The sequence below is a fragment of the Crocodylus porosus genome, unplaced genomic scaffold (assembly GCF_001723895.1).
Source record: "Crocodylus porosus isolate Cpor-Errol unplaced genomic scaffold, CroPor_comp1, whole genome shotgun sequence".
Lineage (NCBI taxonomy): Eukaryota > Metazoa > Chordata > Crocodylia > Crocodylidae > Crocodylus > Crocodylus porosus.
In genome coordinates this window covers 190,787,484-190,803,107 of record NW_017728886.1, presented here as the reverse complement: position 1 = coordinate 190,803,107, position 15,624 = coordinate 190,787,484, and the positions used below count along the sequence as shown (strand labels likewise).

The 15,624-nt window shown below is 45.2% G+C and overlaps 1 protein-coding gene and 1 long non-coding RNA gene across 2 annotated transcripts in view; one reads left to right on the top strand and one right to left on the bottom strand.

Moving 5' to 3' along the window:
- CHST9 (carbohydrate sulfotransferase 9) overlaps positions 1 to 15,624 on the top strand; it is a 170,706-nt gene that overhangs the window by 147,559 nt on the left and 7,523 nt on the right. The window lies entirely within an intron of this gene.
- LOC109318215 lies at positions 3,505 to 4,880 on the bottom strand. The gene is made up of 3 exons (XR_002103206.1): positions 4,238 to 4,880; positions 3,862 to 3,890; positions 3,505 to 3,517 (listed from the first exon to the last, which is right to left on the bottom strand). It is a non-coding gene; the product is annotated as an uncharacterized LOC109318215 (long non-coding RNA).

Sequence of the window (15,624 nt, the reverse complement as noted above, 5' to 3'; positions counted from 1 at the left end):
GTTCCCTAAAGAGACAGGGTAAAGGTGTGGCTCCCTCTGCTGAGCCCACCCTACTCAAATGGTCACAGCACAGAGATTTTATCACATTGTCACAGGGCAGAGATTTTGGAGAGAAACCAAGGTGGCTTTCTGCCACAACATCCATGATCATGATCTTCTTGGCCTCTTCATTCGTGATGATGATGTCGGGGCACATCTGGCTCTTGCAGCCTGGGATGGTGCGATTTACAGAGATCCACACCTACATGTCTTCAATGTTCTCAACAAATGTTTTCTAGATTAATTACAATGGTCCAGGAACAGGACTGGAAATCAGAGTTCTAATCTTAGCTGTCTCCCACACATCCTGCATATCTATTGACAAGTCACTTGGTCTTTGTGCTGAAGGTTCTTTATCTGTAAATTAGGAACAAAAGTTGCTGGAGAAAAGCTATCCATTTGCCTTGATGTTTCTATTGGGATAATAAACCTATTTGTATTGTATTTACAAGCTATACCTTGATTCTTCAATGAAGCTTTATCCAACACTCGTAGTCGGTGGGATATCTAAACAATATCAGCTGCAGATCTGATCAGTTCAGAAGATGGCACACAGAAAAATGCAAAAGTACTTCACTTAATTTAATGGACTTAATAGTCCTTGCAGCAAGGAAAGTTTAAGTTAGATATTAAGGAAAACTTTCTCTCTGGGAAGGCAATAAAGCACTGGAAGAGATTACCCAGAAAGGTAATGGAATCTCGATCCTTGGAGGTTTTTAAGACCCGACTAGTCAAAGCCTTGGCTGGGATGATATAGGGGTGGATGGTCCTGCTTTGAACAAACTGAAGTCTACAAAAGGAGTAGGTGATCTCCCAAGATCCCTTCCCTTCCAACCCTAATTTTCTATGATTCTATGCTTTGATGATGATTCATGTAGTTCTGAGCTCTTGTCTCATGTATATCTTAAACTTCCTGATTTTGGAAGTGACTAGCAATATTGAACACTGTGGATGCAAAGTTGGCGAATAGGAGCGGGAGGAACACAATTAAATAACCACAACAGTAAAAGTACACTATAAATACCAAGTAGCCTCTCTTCCACCTAAGAAGAAGAGGTTCAAATATATTTTATAGATGAATCACACCGGTAGAAAACAAAGAAAATGACTGTGAGCACAAAGGGGCAAAGACTTTGAACTAAATGGGAAAAGTTTAACCCACAGTGTGTCCTACATAATTAACTGTGTGGATAAAATCTTCACATTTACTGGGACAGTCTAACACCAAAGGCATGCATCCAAAGATCTACATTGCACAGTTAGTCTACTTGGATACCTTTGGTAATCTTGACTCAAGATTAACTGAAAAATTATACTTTCTGAAGAGCCAAGATTACTATATTTCTATGATTAAGTTGTGCTTTGTCCATAGCAGCTATCACTTACCTGAATATGAGTCATCTCTATAGTATTTTCTGTTACAACATTCTCTTATCTTATGTCAAAATATTACTTGATATGGCATGTGGTACTTTACTTGATTTATCCTTTTCAGTGCTGTATGGAAATAAGGTCCCACCAATACAGGCTGGGGTCCAACTGGCTAAGCAGCAGCTCTGCAAAAAAGGGACCTGGGGGTTACAGTGGACAATAAGCTGAATATAAGCCAACAGTGTGTCCTTGTTGAGAAGAAGGCTAATGGCAAACTGGGCTGCTTTGGTAGGAGCATTGACAGAAGATCAAGGGAAGTGTTTATGCCCCTCTATTCAGCACTGGTAAGCCCTCCTCTGGAGTACTGTATCCAGTTTGGGGCCCCTCACTACAGAAAGGATGTAGACAAATTAGAGTCCAGCAGAGGGCAATGGAAATGGTTAGAGTGCTGGGGCACATGACTTGTGAGGTAAGGCTGAGGGACCTGGGCTTATTTAGTATGCAGAAGAAAAGAGTGAGGGCAGCCTTCAACTATCTGAAGGATGGTTCCAAATAGGAACTAAACGGTTCTCAGTAATGGCAGGTGACAGAGCAATGATCTCAAGTTGCAGCAAGGGAAGTTTAGGTTAGATCTTCAGAAAAAAATTCTTACTAGGAAGGTAGTAAAACATTGGAATAAGTTACCCAGAGAGGTTGTGGAATCTCCATCCTTGGAGGTTGTTAAGACCCAGCTAGACAAAGCTTTGGCTGGAATGATCTAGTTGGGACTGGTTGTGCTTTGAGCAAGGGATTGAACTAGATGCCTTCTTGAGGTCTCTTCCAACTCTAATTTTCTATGATTCTATGAATGCAGATTTGATGGGAAGCACTAACAAAATGTATTGACTGATTAGTGTGTCTGAAATGAAAATGTATTAAACTAAAATCACATGCAAAATTATTGGACTATTGTACTTATTTCAGTGTGAACTACTGAACAGTAATTTGTGGGAATCAGAATGGTACCATGATAATACGCAAAAACTTGTGGGTGTTACTGAATAAGAAGAGCAGGCTTACCACAAGTAATCTTTATATTTTCTGTAGTAATTATAGAGAAAGACAAGGGAGAGTACTCTTGATTCTAAGAGGCTGTTTATTTTTTAGCAAATTGTTACATTTTGTAATATCACCACCTCACATTGTTGTCTAATAACTGAAATATTTGGCCAAGGAATATTAGTAATAGCAAAAGAATATTAAATTACTGATAACAGACCTACCCAGATTGTTATATGTCATTTTTGTAAGGCACTATTACATACACACTTGTTTTAGAAAAACTTTATCTATTAAGGCTGTAAAGGAGGGGCTGGCAAAATACAGCCCATAAGCCAGATTCAACTTGACAGGTGACTCTGTCTGGCCCGTAGCAGGTCCCTCAGCCCTGCCTGGCCTGGGCTCGAGGAGGCACATACAGCCAGGCCCACTGCCCCCAGGCACAGAGGCACTACCTGGCACAGAGCACAGCCTATCGTATCTCCACAAGCAGCTCTCTGGCATGCCAAAAGCTGTAGTCTGTGACACTGGGAGGTGTGGTGGCAGGAGCAGGGCAGCATGGTGCCCAGACTCAGCTTCCCAGCAGCCCCCACAGTAGCAACTTGCTCTTGCCCCCACACTCTGGCTGTCACTGCCAGACTCCCCAATGCCACTGCTAGACCTGGCCCCGCTGTCTAGGCAACCTGGCCCATCTGTCCTGCACCCATCACCAGGGATGCTGAATGGAGTGGGCAAGTGGACAGGGAGGCTGGGTCACCATAGAAACCAGTGGGACCCCCACAGGCAGGGTATGCTTAGCTGGGCAGATGGGATGGAGTTGCAGGCAAGCAAGGAGTGACATCTGGGAATGGGATGGGCAAGCGGGTGAGACTGAGGCTAGGATAACAGGGTGGTGACAACATGACTCCCCACATCTCTCTGCAACCAACGCCTATTCCATAGACAGTGGCCAGCTCATGCCTGCAGAACCAGCACCCATCACAAGGCCATGCAGAGAGCAAGGGTTTTTGAGGGGGAGTTGTTTGTTTGGGGGTTTTTTTGGGGGGGGGGGTAGGAGGGGTGTCACTGCCTGAATTGAAAAATTGGGAGAAATATTGTCAACCAGAAGCAAAAAATGGTTTCTGTAAAGTTTGGTGTTTCATTTGTGGTTTTTAAACCCTTTCAGAATGAATTTTTTGCAGTTTTCAAAATGCAAATGTCACTTTGAAATGAGACATCAACATGTGCCAACTTCCTTTTTTTATTTATTTTTCCCTGTCTTTTCAGACAAAATGATTACCCACATTTGCAAGTACTATAAGTCCACCTTACCATCTCCTGTCCCTACACTGTTATATTTTAATGTGTGTAACAGGGTGACTGAAACACCCTGTTACAGGAATGATAGAGAAAAACCAGAAAAAACAAACTTACCCGGAGAGGCAGGGAAAACCATGGTGAGCCTGGGCAAGACAAATGACACGCTTTGAGTAATGAAAGGAACCAGCAGATCAAAGGATGGAGTTTCAAATCCAACTACTGGGGCTTGACCCCCGAAAGAGAACAGTGCAGTCAAAAGGAGAAGGAAAAACCATGCTGAAGGAGGAAACAGCTGGGTCAGGCAGGCAGCGAAGGGGAGGCTGCCACGGCAGACCCAGCTGGGCAAGAGGGAAATTTAAGGGATGCCAAGAGGGCATTCAGCAGGTGGAAGGAGAGGAGAGAAGAAGAGAAGAGAAAGAATGTAGAAGAGAACACAGGAATAGAGGACCGACCCCAGAGCTCAAAGAAAAACCCCAGTTCCTTGACTTACCTGGACAGATCCAGCAAGGAGGCTGCTCTGTAAGGGAGAGATGGCACAGGAATGGAGGAAATTGCTTGGCTGGTGAGTCCCATCCTGGGAGGTGGAGTTAACCACTATGGGAACCTTAAAGAAAGCGAAGACATGGACAAGATTACTCCCCAAGAGGGAGTGAGTCTGTCCTGACCCTGAAGGTAAAGGTGGTACTAGAAGCAAGATTGGCTGACTTTGGAGCCATGCAGGGAAGAACGGGGCAAGCAGCTGAAGGAGTAGAGAGATTCCTGTCAGTGGTCCTTAAGACTAAGACCAGAGTATCAACATCACAGGCCAGTACCAACACACCTGGAAATCTGGAGTGGTTAGGGCAGGGGATGGGGATGATGGAGCCCTGCAAAGACTGGCCGATGCTGTGAGCCTCTAACATTTTTGTTTCCCCAAGAGTATTTCAACATCCATCTCCCATAACATCAAAGGCGTGACAGGAGATTTTTTTGAAAAGCAAAACTACCATTTATAAGGAGACAATTCAGTTCCAGGCGGCACGCCAGCAACTTCCTATAATGTGATTAAACTGTTCTGTCTATCCAGACTCTATACCACATTACCCAAGTACCTCTCAACACTGACTTGAAATAGGGAGAATCACCCCTGTTAACCTGTAGGTAAAAGAAGTATAGGGGATCAGTGGCTTGCCCAAGTTCTGCAGCTTTAAGCCCAGATATTTTGAGTTTCAGTCCTAACTGCAGAATAATCGCTTTTCCCTCTTGATTGGAAACACCAGCTTCTTTTAAACATGCCACTGAAAGCTGGTGAATGGCCTTTCCGTAGTGTCCCTATGTTGTGTTAAAATAACTAACAGACCAGAGAGACTCAGTCTCCCATTTCAGGTACCCTGAATTTGTCTGTCAATGGAGATGTGAAAACAATGTTCAAAATATAAACAATATTGAAAAAATACTAAATCAGTCATGCTCAAAATAAAGGCATGGGATGGGGACAGAGGGGATATTTGTGGAAGTAAGTGTAGAATGGCTCACAATAGAAGTGTCTCAAAATCTTCTTTTTAAATGTGTTTACGTTAGTTTCTATTAAAGAAGCATTTCAGTTAGTTAGGCCTTGTCTACACACATCTGCCTCTGCTGCTGGAAATTCTATGGGCAGACAGTAGCTGTTATCATGAAGCTGTCAAACCATGGACCTATCCATGCATATCTGGCTGTTTCATGGCTCCACTACAGCATCTGTGCCACCACAGTGCAAAGTGCACCCTAGAAACACATCACCTTCTAGCATAAGTCATAGGAGTGTCTATGTGCACATTCTGCCAGCAGAAGCTTTTCTCTGCTCAGCAGAGGTGGTGTAAGCACTGACTAAAAAGGTTTCTACCACCACAGAGAAGCTTTGTAGCATAAACCAGCCCTTACCTAAAAGAGCCGGGCTAGAAGCAGGCATTGCATTTGTCCCTGGATAAATTGTGCCTGTGTTTATCACAGAACAGAAATATCCTAGGACTGGTGTGTACACACATCACCCTTCTAATCAGGGATTAGTGAGCAGCTGAATGCACTGCTACTTCTCTGCCACTGGTTCAATCCCATGACTGCCCTGTAATACTGTGCAGTGTCCCAGGATAAACTGTTAGTGCTTCTTATCTTGGTAACCCTTTTTAGAATTTGTCCCAGGACACTGGACATGAATGCCTGAATGATTGCACTTTGTCCCAGGATAAAATGGTTATTTCAGGACAAATACAACCTGTGTTGTCTTGAATGAGGAAAATTGGCATGGCTCAATTGACTTTAATGGTGCTTGTTTAAAAGTCAACAGACTCATGCCAGTTCTCATCAGCTCAGGATCTAGTTCCGCTCATGCTGTGTCTGCTGAATGCAGAGATACATAGCATATCTGGCATTAACACTGAACTCAGTGGCCCTTCAATATGTTTCTAATGAGCTGAAGATGTTGATTTTAAGAAAAAGCTAAATGCCTAGTTACAGTTGTCTCCATAGATTTTTAAATTGGTTGCACAGATACACATAGCTGTGCTAGTTTACAGTAACCGCAGCATATTAATTGGGATATTTTTCCACTGGACTTCATCTTGATGTAATTCCTTATCCTTCATATTTTGAGCTTCTTAAGGGGAAACCAAATATTTTTACTTTAAGGGAAAAGACAAAGGGAATTAATTCCAGATATGAACAAGAATTGGCAAGTAAAATTAGAGATTAATTCCCTTCATCCAAGTTACTGACCACACAAATCAACCTGTTGATTTGGCTTTTGCAGAGTGTCTCACTTCATGAGTGCAAGTGGCTTTATGCAATCTGTATATAATGTCGGGGGCTACAGAGAGGTGTCTGATGGTATTCTTCTCTTCTACATCATCAGGTCCACATGCTTCCCAACCCTTCCCATGACATATACAGAATCACTTTCTCTTCTCCCTGTCTCTCTTTCTCTCTCTTCATCTCCTTCTCTCACTCTCCTTAGTCAAGCCTATATCATAGTTCTGTCCCTGTAAGGCTAGGGGCAGAAGTTGCACATAAACTGCTTTAAAGGATCAGAAGCTGGTTTAAACCTGTAACAGAACATAAATTCAGTGTACGTAAACCAGTTTCAAAATGGCCAAAACCAGTTTAAGATAAACCTGGTTGAATGTAATATCAGACTTAACTGATTTGGGTCAAACTAGTTTATGAAACTTCTGTCCCAGACCCCTTCTTGGTTTAAGTTAAAACAGAAACCCCCAGCATCCCAGCATGTTTTTCAGCCCTGGGCTGGGCTGTGATTTCTGCTCCAGAGAGCAGGGCTGGCCCACCCCTCTGCTCTCTAGCCAGAGCAGGGGTGGGTTGAGGCCAGACACCAGCCGGTATGGCCTCCAGAGGCAAAAGGAGTGGGGCAGGGGGCTTATCCCTCCCTCCCCTCTCCTACTGGGGGACCACAGCCAGGGTCTGCCTGGCCAGGGTATAGCAGGCCATGTCAGCCCCTCCCCCCTCCACAGCATGAAGCAGAGAGTGGGAAGGAGGTTTAATCTCCCCCCTCCATCCCCTGTCCCACCAATGGGTCTGCAAGGTCTGCCTGGCCAGGGCAGAGAAGCAGAGCAGCCCCTATCAGCTGTTACCCTCCTCCCCACTCCAGTGGCAGGGGTGGGAGCATGGCCAGAGCCACCCAGCATGGCCCCTGCTGAGCCCAGTCAGCCTGCAGGTGCTACTGACCGGATGCGGAAGGGCCAGTCCAGGATGGGCTGCGGGAGCTGGGCCCTTCCCAGTGGGCTGCAGGTTGGGCTGGGGCCGGGGCCATAAGGGCTGCACGGCCAGATTGCTCCTGGCTCCCTGCACCCAGATCAGGCAGGGCAGTCATGGAGTTGGCTGCTGCTGCTGCTCTGTGACAGCCTGGCCTAGCAATGCAGGTTGGGCCTGCCAGGTAGCAGGTTGCCTGGGTGGGTCCTGAGCCCAGCAGCCGCCCACTACAGCTGCTGCTGTACCCCCTGCCCTGTGCAGCACCTGGTGGCTGCAGCCACATAAGCTGCAGGCTGGCCATGGCTAGGCAGGCTGTTCTGCCCCCCTTGCCTCCAGCTGCCCCTTCACAGCAGTTGCTGCTGCCACCTCTGCTCCTGTCTCTGCTGCACTATGCTTCGCTAGGTGGGCTGGTGGGAAGCTTCATCCCAGGGACTTCTGCCCAGAGCACGGAGCTCTGGCTCCAGCTGCCTTCCACTCACTGTGCCCACCCACAGAAGCTGCTCATCACGCTGGGTGGATGGAGGGGGTGGAAGGCAGCCAGAGCTGTATCCAGAGCTCTGTGCACTGAGTGTAAACTGTGGTGCTGAAGCTCCTCCTGCCCTGAGTGGTGCTGGGTGGGACAGCAAAAGTAGGAGCCGCAGTTGGAGATGAGGGAGCAGAACAGCCCTGCCCGACCAAGCTAGCTTCCTCTCACCTCCAGTGGCTCCAGCTCTTGGCTGCCTTCCACCCACTCCACCCACCTGCTGGTAGAAAGCAGTCAGAGCTGAAGCCACTGGGCTGAAGCTTCCCACCCACTACCCAGAGTGGCAAAGCAACAGTGGCAAAGCAGCAGCTATGGCAGCAACAGCTGGAAGTGAGGGGGGCAAAACATCCCACCCAGCCCCAGCCAGCCTGCAGCTTGTGATGTGGCTGCAGCTGCTGGATGCTGCACAGGGCAGAGGGTGTAGCATCGGTGGGTGGCTGCCAGACTTGGGGCCTGCCAGCACCTCCAAGCCTCCTGGGCAGCCTGCTGCCTGGCCAGCCCCACCCATGCAGAGCCGTAACTGCTGGGAAAGGCCCTTCCCAGCCAGCTGAAGTTCCATGACAGCCCTGCCCAGCCTGGCATAGGGAACTGGGAGCAGTCTGGCCACAGCCCCCATGGCTTTAGCCCAAGCTGCAACCCGCTGAGTAGCGCTCAGCCCCCGCAACAGAGCACAGGCTGGCCCCTCGACCTCTGCCCTCAGCAGCACCCACAGGCCAGCTCAGCTCAGCCTCACAGCACCAGCCCTGGGCAGATAACAGGTCCATGCTGGCCAGCTCTGGCCAGGCCCCCCACCGCCTGAGCAGGAGCAGGGGGAACGTGGCTGCTGCTGAAGAGAAGAGAGGGCCGCTCTAGAACTCCCCAGCTTCTAGCCTAAGCCACTTCAGGCATGTGCCTGCATTTCTGAAATCAAAAGTAAATGTCTATTCACTTGCAAATTGGTTCAGTCATTTCAGGCTCCCGCCAGCTGTATATCTGTCCCTAGCCTAAGTGAAACCCCCTTCTCCTAATCTTTAATTCAATCCTATTTTTCATGAATTTCTGCTTACAGAATTGAGGGGAATAGCAACCCATTCACCAATTTTCAAACTGTGTTTTACAAAGAAAGATTTAAAATTGTTCTTATTCATTAATTAAAATTTATCAGTCGTAGTTTTCTGAATAAGTGTCACTTTCATTAACAGTCTGCCCCTGTAGCCAGCATGTGGTATTCTGTAGACACATAGTGCTACTTAAATCTTTCTCAAAGTATTCTTTTTTTTAATTACTGGAGGCTTTTATCCCACCATGAATTTATTCTTCTGACTGGATATGACTCTGATCAGAGCTCACACCTCATTTGTTGTTTTTTTCTGTGCTTATGTAGGTACTTAGTACTACAGTAATTGGTCTGTTTTAAAGCTTGAACAGAATAGAGGTATCTATATGCAGGAATAGGCCTGAGTAAGGCCTATGGGATATGACTTCATGTGAAAAATATATGTAGATTTTGATCAAGAGGAAAAATAGTCTTGCAGATACCATATTTACTCAAATCTAAAACAGCATGGAGGGGAAAGCTGCTTGTCTTAGATTTGAGTACAAGCAGAGAGAATCAACAGCTCTGACCCTGAATCAGGGGTTGGAGTTGGAGCCTTAGCTGCTGTCCTTCTTTCCCACCTCCACCTGCCTCTGAGAGTTGGGGCAGGAAGCAAGAGGGAGGTGGGGGGAGGGGTAAGTGGACCAGTGCTCAAGATGCAGGTACTGTGGGGAGGGGCAAGCATCACAGCTCAAAGGCACAGGGGGGCAGGCAGGAGAGGCACCAAATGGCAAGGGGATAGGCCTGGCGGGGGTGGGGGGTGGAGAACAGGTGGGAAGCGGGTTCCAGCACCACAAGGGCAATCACAGATCATACAGGAACCAGCAGAGGTGAGGCAGAAGTTGACGGGGAGTTGCGGCAGGGCACAGGCCATTTGACTCCCCTGCCCTCTGCCGCTGTGTGCCTTGCTGTAGCAGTTGTGGGGGGAGGTTGAATTTAAGACAACCCTCTAAAAATTAGATTCTAGACATGGGTAACTTATAACAAATTTATATATTTTCCATGTCTAAAATCTAAATATTGGAGGGTTGTCTAAAATTCAACACAATCTTGAATTTGGGTAAATATGGTAGTATGATATTTGGAGAGCTTTCCAAAATGCCTATGGTGATACAGGTTATGATTATTGCATACTGAATATTTTATAAAAGTCAGCTCATTACTCCAAGACCAGACATAGTCCTGGAACTGTCCATAAACTGAACACTGCTGGAGGTATCTGAGTTAAAAACAAATTGTACCACCCACAGGCAATATATGAACAGCACAGGAAACAGCTTAGATAGGTTTGGGTAGACTGTTACAGAAGTCATGTGTCTTAAATATGTTCATCCCAAATCTGTCTTAGGGGTTTGTATTGGTGCCCATCACCGTAATATCTGTTATATGTTAAAGTACTATTATAATGAACAATAAGGGCTAGTGGTAGAAGTTAGAATAAGGGCTTGTAGTAGAGGTTAAGTGGTTAAATTAAAACATTACTCATTTTAGAATGAGTAAGTTGTGCACCCAATGGAGTCTAAATAGGTGAAGTTAATGAGAAGCTAAAAAATAGAAAAATGCTACCTTTCACATATGAGTCTTCCTTTGCAGATTAGGCAGTCTCTCTTTTGAGAACTCTTAGAAATCTGTTCAGCTCACTAATTTAAGATTACATACTTTTGATGACAGGAGGAAAACTGAAGTGTATTTACTTACTGGCTCTGGTAATCTCGGGATAATTGTACCCAATTTTTCCAGGCAAATATTGTCCTCGTATGAGAAGGCTGTGAATAGTCATTACTTTTTGCAGACTTTTACTTTATGTATTTAGGTGATTTTATGCTTATGAAATTAAGCCCTGGCTTTGATCTAGCATGTTGGAAACAGGATTGTGCAACCCCCGCTCTACATACCTCTTCTAATGCCTCTTAATCCTGAACCCTCTGGCACAATCATCCTGTTGAGGAGATAGCGTGGAGTTGGGCACAATTACAATTTTACAATTTAAACAAATGAAGAGTGGGCTAAAACTACCAGCCTGATTTTAAACTGGGACCTTTATGTGATCTAGGAGCCAGGTAGAGACAGTAATGTGCTAACACTTTGCACCAACTTGCCCTTACGATAGAAGCATTTTCAAGTGACTTTTTATATATTTCTTTAAAGAAAAGAATTGCCTTTGCATTTTAAGCCCTTAATTGAACATTGATAGCATTTGACTTTATCTTGTACCATAGGATTGAAAAGCTGGATTAGAAATAAAATTCCTATCCTTTAGTTTTCCAACATTGTATTTATAGCAATGAATCCCAACTGGGATTGCTGGGAGAGGCAATGGAGGTGTGCCTTGAGGGGTAGGAACAGACATTCAAAAAGCCTGAGCCTGAATTGATTCAATCTTTGCAGATTAGTCTAACCTGGCTAGGCTGAACCAGTTTGCTAGCACACAGACATTCCCTCTGGACTGAGAAAATGCAAACACATGCCTGCAGTGGCTCAGGCTAGAAGCCAGGGAGGTGCTAGAGCTGCCCTCCCTTCCCTTTGACAGTCCTGAGCTGAGGGGATGTGTGGCCAGGCCTCAGCAGGATTCTGATTAGGGAGGGCCCCTCTCCCCACTGCTGCTGACTAGTGAGGGAGCCCGCAGGGAGTTGATAATACAGTGTTTAGCACCCCATCAAGAAAACAAAAACCTGTCTTATTAGTTCTAGCTCTTCTTAAACAGCTTTTCCCAAGGAAAGAATGGAGGGACATTACCAGCTGACCTGTTGAGTAGCTCCAAAAAGCCCTAAGCAGACACTGTCCTGTCTGCCTTTGTCCTGTCTACCTTACACAGACACCTCTCAGCATTAGCTAGCATTACACATGCTAGCTATGGTCCATGCTATGGGAGAAGGGAAGCAGGGAATCCCTGCTTGAGCAGGGAGTGGTGGGGGGATGGAGCAGGGGGAAGCCAGGCGGACAGAATAGAGCGCAGCAGGCTGAGATTCTGCCTGTATTGCCCTTAAGTGGTACCAGATAGACCAATGATTCTTAACCTTTTTTAGCCTCAAGGACCCCTCTGTGTCTTTTGTGAATTTAGATCCATCTCAGTGATTTTTCAGCTGGGGTGCTGCGAAATTCAGAAAATGCATTGAGTTATTTTTTTAACTGTAAATCTCAGCAATGGCATGATTTGTCCTGGCAGGGTAATGGAATATGTTATTTATTTTTAAATTTTTATTTATATATATATGAAATGAAACTCTTTTCAGGTGTCAGAGTGAAGTATGCAGCCAATATTAGTCCAGAACAAAACTGTGTCCCAGGCATCAAAAGTCTGGGGAAATACTGCATTATACTGTGGCTCCTACTTGTGACACGTCACCTTTTTTAATCTTCTCTGTAATTCATATTATATGAACATGCACTGTATAACCTCGTTGCTTCATTTTTTCCCCTGACTGAATCCTCAGAATGGCATTACAGGAAATTAGAGTCTGTTGGACACAAGCTGCATTAGAAATAGATTTTGTCAGAAAGTGCAAAGAAGTATCTATTATGAAAACTTGTTTTTCATTGGTTTCGTTTTGGAAGATATACTCTAACCCACTTTGAGTATAAGTGATGGAATGTAATCATCAGTGCAGAAGAATAATCGAGAGAGTTATTCGCAAAGTATGTCTATTGGCTGTTTGGTATGTTATCTCTGATAGATTGTCTCTCTATTTGCACCAGAGATAGAAACTAAGCTTAACCCTGCCATAAGTAAGTGCAGGCCCCACTGACCCATAGTACAGTTTACTCCAAAGTTTCTCATGCAGTTAGCTTGTGAGAGGAAGTTAATGATAAAAGATTGTCGGAAGAAGAGAGTGTGATGATATACCTACATGTTGAAAACTGAATCCATCTCATTGATCCTTAAAATATAGTAATTTAACCATGCAGAGCAACACAAAACACAATCTTTTCCCTCTATTTCAGATCCACATTTTCTGACGAACTCACTTCATTTTTACTATTCCCATTGGTAAATCAAGATGCAACACTAAAGCATTTAGGAGGCACAGCACTGTCTGCATTACAGATCATTAAATTTTTGTAAATCGGCTCTGGAATATTGTCCTTCCCAATACATCATTATCTTTTTGCATGGCAGAATGCTATAATTGAGAACAGTTTAGCTGAGATCCCACCAGTGCATTGTAAAACTACCACATAACATAATTGGATGAGTATTAACCATTCTTGGCATTTGTTTGTCTCTTCCACCTCAGTGGCTTGTGAAGGTACTGTGGGGAAGGACAGTATCAATGTGGATGAATGAGGGTCTTTGCAGTTTATTGCTGTAGTAAGGAGAAATGTTTTTCTTTTTTTTGTGAATGAGTGAGAAATAGGCTATATCAAGCAATGAAAGATTGGAATAATTGTACCCTAGATGCCCTTGGTTCAGGTCATTCACTGAATGGAAGGTTGCCAAAACTCTCACTATGTCCAATTCTCTTCCCTTTGTATTAAAACTATTTTTTATGTAAATCTCTTTCCCTAGTTAACTGAAGGCAAGCAAAGATTAATATACTGTTCTAAATTACCTCAGAAATTAGACTCGTGGCCATTTAGCAACTTTCTTTTAAAATGTGTCAAATACTACAAGTGAATAATGAGACACACACATAATTGCTGGCTTAAGATGCAACACTTCACTGAATTTTAATTGTCAGACAAGTTGTGCACAACCTATTACAAGACTTGTAAAAATATCTCAAAAACAGACTTGTTTCTCTCTATGGATCCTAGAACTCATTTCCTTCACCATACTACTAAAGTATAAGCTTCTCTGATCTTCAGGGTATTTTACATGGCCATCCCTATAACCTGGTTTCTGCTTCGAAAAGTTTGGTTGTAGCTTTCATGTGTCAATGTCTTGCTCCAGAGTTGCTGTAAATGGATATAGTTATTGAATAAGGTGGGATGAGGCTCAACAGGGACAAGAGAATGAGGTAGTAGATGAGGTTCAACAAGGACTAGTGCCAGGTCCTTCACCTGGGTAGGAAGAACCTTCACCATAACTATACAATGGGTAGTGGTCCGCTGGCTGGCACTGTGGCAGAATGCCACCTCTGTCTCTCCCCAAAAACTCTGCTCTGTGACAATTTGGGTAATATGGGCCCTACAGAAGGCCCTCCCATCTCTTTAGGTAACCTGAGTTGGATACATTCCTGAGGGAGGGGGGAAACCTGCTCCCTCTGCGTACGTGACTGGCATCACATACCTGGGTGAGGGGCTTACGCTCCCTATTGTTCTAAGCAATGCCAACCTGACTGGGAGGGGGCTACAGACCCTGCCAGTCTGCCCAGCAACCAGTGATGCATTTCAAATTGGTTGGCTGGCAACCAACAGGTGCTAGTCTCCATTGGACCAGGCAAATGAGGTCATAAGGTATATATAAGTTAAGGACTGGCCAGGAGCAGGGGCAGTAGCCATGATGAAAACACAGAGAGAGAAGAGTTGGACCATCTGAAATTTGCTCTCTCTCTTAAAACTCATGATCAATGAACCGCCTACCTCCAGAGGGAATCTCCATCTGCCTCTGGATGATACTTGTGAGTAAGCTACCTGAGATCTAACTAGATATATAGCTTGCAGTGACTGAGATGCATGATCAAAGGCTATCCAGCCACCCTGTTTGCTTTATAGGATTTCTCTGACATCGCTAAACCCTGTACCCTTTTCCAAACCTACTCCTTGTAACCAGTAAATTTCGCCTTTGTACCTAGCATGGGAGACTTATTGGGAGTGGGTCTGAATTATGCCTTGGGGTCCCCTCAGTCCAGCTGACTGAGGGAGACCACCTTTTGTGCTTCAGACTGAGGGAAGCACGTCAAGATCTTGAAGTGGGTCAAGTACCGTCAAGGATTACTAGGCCTGTGTTTCCCGGGGGCACAGTGCCAGGATTAGACCAGACCCTGGGTGGTGACGGCACTATCCCCAGGCTAGTGGGTGTGCTCCAAGAAGGGAGTCGGCCAGACGTGAGGCACCCCCAGGGATAAACTCGGAGCCTGGAAGGTGGTTGGGTGCAGTGAGGTGGGTGACTCACATGGCTACTGGCCCACCACACACGGTGGAAAAAGTGGGATCCGAAAACCTGCTGTATTGAAGGCATAATTTGGGGAAGGGAATAGAGTCACTGAAAACCCTTGAGCAAACAATCTCTAATTTGGTATTGGGTCAGTTGAACAGTATAGTTAGCTAGGATGGCTGACAAGTATGACCACATGACTGTGGAAGACTGAGAGAGATGATGAAAGAAAGAGGCCTTCTAGTGAGGAAGGAGCAAAAGAGAGAAGACCTGATGATCCTTTTTGGGGAGAGACAGAGGTGGCATTCTGCCACAGGCACTGCATCTGAAAGGTACCTGGGGTTGTGACAGTTGACCAGAAGATGAATATGAGCCAACAGTGTGATGAAGTCACCAGTAGGGCAAATAAAACTGTGGTGTGTATCAGCTGATGTGTTGCAAACAGATCTAGAGAGATACCTCTCCCCCTCTATTTGGCATTGGTGAGGCCACAGCTGGAGTACTATCCAGTTCTGGGCACCA